Below are 5709 nucleotides of genomic sequence, written 5' to 3'. Positions count from 1 at the left end.
GGGGGGACAGGTTGTGCGGGGGGTGGGGGTACCCCGTACCTGTTGCCGCCCCCGGCAGCCCGGGCAGGGCCGCGACGGAGGCGATCGCGGCTCGGCYGAGGGCATCCGCGGTGCGAGCGCGGCTGCGGCGGGCGGGGCGGGTCCCTCCCGTGCGGGGGGAACGGGGGGAACCCTGCGGAGCCCGCAGCCAGACCCCCCCGCAAGTTCAGGGGTGCTGCAGGGACGCTGCGGTGAGCTCAGAACGCCGCTAATGAAGAGCCGTTCTGCTAATTGCGCTCGGGTTCACCCTGAGCCTGGCCGTGCCCRGCAGCTGCCTGCAGCAGGTGGAGGAAAATGGGCTCCAAAAATCGCCCTGGAAGGGTTTTGGGGCGGGGGGAAAGAGCCACCTGAGCGCTGTCAGCACTGCAGCAGTACCAGTGCGAGAGCTCTTCCGCTGGCGGTTCGTGTGGCACGAACCCAGGGTGAAAAATCGAGAATTATTAGTATCATCCATTCGCTGGCGACTGCTAGAGGGAGCGCGGATGTTTCCCCGTGCCTTATCCATCCCTCAGAGGGATCCACTTGTGTGTTTGCCAGGGCTGCAGCAAGCCTGCAGAGCTGCCACCCTGCCCGTGGCAGCCGTGCAGATGGCTTCATCCTCGCTGAACCGAAATTGTACAATCACAGAGTGATTTGTGTCGGAAAGGACCTTAAGGATCGTCTCATTCCGCCCTCCTGACATGGACAGGGACAACTTTCACTGCACCAGGTTGSTCAGAGCCCCATAGTAGGGATGTTTTGGAGACCATGGCCAGTGTGGCTGTACCCCCCAATCCATCCCTGCATCCCAAATCTGCAGGCAGCCGTGCTGTGAGTTGTCACCTGAGCCACTCATGCCTGGAAAAGTTCATAAAAGGGTTTAGGAACCTAGCAGGAGCACCCATGGCAGTGTGGTGGGAGCCTCACAGAAACAGGAGTGGGTTTGGGAAGCACAGTGGGGAGCTGGGATGGTGAGCAGGGAACCTTACTGAGGGGAAAGTCAGAGAAAATCATGAGCCATAAGGAAAGGGGCAGAAACAGCCCTGCRCAATTTGCTAAATCCTCTGATATTTGCCTAAATTTTGGCTGAGCAAGCTAAGAATTTGGGGCAGTTCTTTGAACTYCAGTGTGTCCTTCTGCATCACCACTGGCGCTGCAGAGCCCTGATTCAAAATGCAGCAAAAAAAGAGAAATGGGTTCATTTTCTGAAGGAGCTGCAGGGATGGCTCCAGGAGAGGCTTGATATGAGGAAAAGCAGGAGCAGGGGCTCTACAGGAGCAGAGGGTTTGGTGTGCAGAGTCCCCAGGCAGCTTGTGGGGACAGAAATGGGGTCAATCTGCTCAGAAACATCAAAAGCAGTCTGAGTCCCCCAAAACCTCAGCTCTGATCTGGATCCTGGGTACAGCCAGCTCTCCAGGAGTCCAAAGGATTGAGTCCTTGTCAAGTGGCCTCTGGACCTTACATCCATCTGGAGCAATTTCTCCAGGTATTGTAAAGCAGAGAAAATTTAGCATTTATTCACTGGCTTTTGCAAGAGACAGTTATTTCTGACCAAGGGTTTCCAGCAGTGTCTGCAAACCAATCTGGGTGCTGGGCCAGGGCCCTCAGAATATCCATGGAAAGGTCTGTTTTCCTTTAWGAATTCCCAGAGGGCCAGCAAACAGCCTGCAAGGAGAATAAATGCCATTTTTGAAATTTTTTCTCCATCATCTCTGCTGCCATCCCTGAATGAGATAAAATTCTTTAACGATATAAAGAAACTGAATTCTAATCAAGATAAATGCCCAGTTTCATACCTAATTTGCATGAGTATGTGCTGCAAACTGTGTTTGCAAATGAGAGAATTATGTATGTAACCAGATAACCTGARTGTGCAATCCCAGTACCGTATATGMAAAACTTATTGCACTTGAATAAAAGCAAAGCTTCAGCAAAAAGGAGCTCGGCTTTAAAGTACCGGCACATTATTTTTATCGTAAAAAAAATCAGGTTAAAGCTGATTTGAACCTTCCAAGAACACATTTAGCTGCTGAGGCAAATTCCAAATGATGTTTCTTACTCAATCTAACTTTAATAATAGACTAGTTGAGTTGCTGCACAGTCAGAGCTGGAACTCTGTTTTAATTTACTGACAAAGAGAATTTCTACATTAGCACGTGGCTATTTAAAAAATGTGTCCTAAAGTTGGCTGTGRCCTCGTGGGTAAATTAAAAACCTCACTTAAAAAACTTTCCTGACTGCTTTCAAGTCCTCCTGAGTTCCCCTGAAGATATCTTGGAAGATTTTCTCCCCTTTCCCATCCTTACTGGGGAACAGCTGGATCCATTAAAATTGATTTTGATCTCTCAGAGCAGAATTTGATTTCTCTGAATTTCCACCTWTAAAGAGCACAAACTGTCACAGCAATCCAGTGATATCAGCTGGAGGAAAAGGCACAAGGATGGGACATTCCCAACCCAACTGGGTTGTGCCAGTCAGAAAACCAAGTCTTTGCTGGAAACCTCAAAACTGAGATGAAGTAAAACTTTATGAAATGAATTGTGCCTYGTTCCCTTTCTCCCTTTGGTTTTAAATTCAGGGAAAAAATGGAAATTAAAAGCTAATTAAAGACCCAAAATTAGAAACATATTATTTCCTAAAATCACTTTGATGATTTTTTTTTTTATTTTGTATTTTTTTTTAATTCCAGCCTTTACCAGGAGATTGACAGCTCTACAGGGAGTCTGTGTCCCAAAGGGATGGGAGTCCCTGGCCATGCAGATGAGGCATAAAAAGATTGGGAATATTTCCTAAGGACACCAGGGAAACCTGAGTCAATGCCAGTAAGACACAAATCTTCATTCAACCTTACCACACTCAGCATCTGTTCAGGTGCTGCAAGGGGAGCCTTGAAAACCTGAAAAAACACTCAGTTTTGGGCAACATGTTCTAATGGTGTCATCACATCCAGGCAGGCTATTCCTCAAGAGTMTGTAAATGGAATAAACATGGATGGAGGAAGATTTGAGAGTGCTACCCTTCATCTTTGCTCTTGTTTCAACCTAAAGAGTGCAGCGAAGGGAATATGAGAAGATTTAGAAGATGAAAAAGGGCTGAGAAGCACATGAGTACCATTCAGGCCTTTCAAACCCTTTAATTTGCTATTCAGATTACCACTTTTTATAGTTTAATATGTACAATATGCAAAGGAACCAGTTTAGCTAAATGGGAAAAGCTTTCTGTGTTAAGGTTGAACATAATCTAATAGGGCCCTTTGACTTGATTCAATTAAATCCTTCTTTTTCCAATTAAATAATCATCCAGAATTTAATAAAAATGAATTTCCATGTGTCATCCTGCAGAATGATGACCTCTGTGATGGGGAAGGCTTATGTAAATTCTGCTGATCGCTTTTTATCTGCCTCTGCCTCACTTCCTCCAAAAAAATTGCCTTCTGTCTGTGTATTTACATTAATTTCTCATCTGCTCCATGTATCTCTGTTTGCAGGAACAATTCCCAGCTGAGAGGGCTGTGAGTATCAYCAGCCTCAAAAATGGACCTTCTGTGATGGGGAAAAGATCTCCAAAGCAGGATTTTTGATCCGTGCCTCAGGTCTGTTGTGCCCTGGCACACTGTGGCACAGCTTCCGATTGGCCCCTTCCAAATATCACCAGAGGCATCTGTACATCCATTTATCACCAAAAAAATGCAGTCCAAGAGATGAGTAAACTCCAGAAGCAATCCTCAGGAGAAGCACAGCATGGCCTGTGTTCCAGCATCTCTTCCAGCACATCTCTGCTAGGTAATTCCCATCAAACTTACAACAGTTGTTAATATATATAATTTCTTTTTCCCCTCTGCAAATGTCACAATATAATTTGTGTATTTATAACTGCATTTCACCCCCTTCTCGCTCATAAAATATGAAACACCAGCGCTTTCCTTCCTCAGCTGGGATATGCAGCAAAACCTTGCTGATGTGGTACTGCCGTAATAACTTGTTAATATAGTAACTTATTAACTTATAAGTTATTAAAACTGAATTAAACAGAGATAAGGATGGACAGATTAGAAATTTGAGTGAATATTCTGTTTCTCCCCACGATGCTGCAGTGCCACATTTCCCCATCTCTCTCTCTCTGTGCGAGTAAAATGGTCCTGGCGACCTTCCTGTGCTGTGCATCTCTTGGGACCATGAAAACAAACCCATTAATGTTTATAAAGTGTCTCAGACTGGGGGAATTACATCACTGTGGCGAGATACAAGCTTAATGGATCAAAACAAACCCCAGCTCCAAACCCCCCAGCTTAGACACATCTCAGTTACCCGGCGCAAACCTCGAGCAATCCCACTGAGAAGGGATAATTGAGAGAAAAATGTGATCCCAGAGATTTTTTTTCCTGCAGTAAACCCATTTTACGTTAATAGGAAGCAGATTTCCAGCCCCCTTTGCGAAYGAATGCCTTCCCCAGCATATTTCACAGCTGAGAGCATTCGTGGCACCGGCTCTGGATGCGGGGCTGTTAAACCCAACGTTTGTTTAATGAATTACAGCAGCCCGTGAAGCCGTGTGTGCTCGGCCCATATTTAAATGTTTATTAGGAAAACGTCAGCAGCCAGCTCTGCGTGAGCAGGTGTTGGTGCCAGCGTTGAGCTCCCACTGCAACAGACCCAAAACTTTGAGCATTTCCTTGGGTTCTGCTTTCTTATCGAGGGYGGGTTACCCAGGAGGTCCAGAGTCTCTGCTGCACATAAAACTGCTTGGATTTGGTGCAAATTTGGGGTGTTTCCTGCGTGATTCTGTCATGTGAGAAAGTGTTGTGCATCTCCCACCTGGCTGGGGTGGGTCTGTGCAGCTGAAGGGTGAATTGAGCCATTAAACTCCCCACAGCCAAGCAGGGTCGATGTGCAGCAGCTGTCACCGAGATGACCCCACCCTCACCTCGCCTGTCAATCTATAAACCTTGACAAAAAATTAACTCGGGCTCACCCTCCTGGTTTAACGCATCCTCCGCTGCAAATTATGCGTGGAGTGTTCCCTCTCACGGCACACAGAGACAACAGTGAGGATGTGCTGTGATCGTTTTGCTTTCCTCCAAAATAACTCTGATTTGTGGTGGTCTTTTCCCCAGAAATCCCCACCCAGGAGCAGGGCCCATGGAATCCCAGAATGGTTTGGTTTGGAAGGGATCTTAAGGAGCATCTTCACACCACCAGGGACATCTTAAACTGTCCCAGGGGGCTCCAAGCACCATCCAGCCCATCCTTGGACATTTCCAGGGATCCAGGGGCAGCCTTGGACATTTCCAGGGATCCAGGAGCAGCCACAGCTTCTCTGGGAAATCCATCCCAGGGCCTTCCCACTCTCCGAGGGAAGAATTCCATCCCAATATCCCATCTAACCCTGCCCTCTGGCAGTGGGAAGCCATTCCCCCTTGTCCCTGTACTCCAGGTGAAGTCTGTATAAAATGCCATTTCCCCCTCCTTTCCCCATCACAAATTAGGGGGCAAAGATGTGGTTGGGCTTTTTCAGCTTTTTTTTAAGGGTGATATGGGAGATCAGGTCATGCTGAGTAACCSCAAGACACCCCCTGTCCTCCTGGGAAGGGGAGAACATCTCCAGAGACTTTGGCTTTGCAGCCCCGATTTTCCACCCAGGATCATGTGGGAACCTCAGTGAGAATGTGAAGCACTCAGATAGCAGCATGAT

The 5709-nt window shown here is 47.2% G+C and overlaps 1 protein-coding gene across 2 annotated transcripts in view; it reads right to left on the bottom strand.

The window, feature by feature from the left end:
* The window catches only part of KAZN (kazrin, periplakin interacting protein), a 204637-nt gene that overhangs the window by 88681 nt on the left and 110247 nt on the right, over positions 1 to 5709 (bottom strand). The window contains exon 1 of one of the 2 annotated variants that reach the window (XM_057375590.1): positions 40 to 94. The exons of the other annotated variant lie outside the window; for it this stretch is intronic. The gene's annotated coding sequence lies outside the window, so the exon portion shown is untranslated. Of the gene's footprint in view, positions 1 to 39; positions 95 to 5709 lie in introns of those variants that run through there. 2 annotated transcript variants of the gene reach the window in all.

The sequence above is a fragment of the Malurus melanocephalus genome, unplaced genomic scaffold, assembly GCF_030028575.1.
Source record: "Malurus melanocephalus ecotype Western Australia unplaced genomic scaffold, MMel_1.1 scaffold_253, whole genome shotgun sequence".
In the NCBI taxonomy this organism is placed as follows: domain Eukaryota; kingdom Metazoa; phylum Chordata; class Aves; order Passeriformes; family Maluridae; genus Malurus; species Malurus melanocephalus.
Note: the sequence above shows the minus strand (reverse complement) of the source record. Positions and strands in the feature narration are given on the sequence as shown.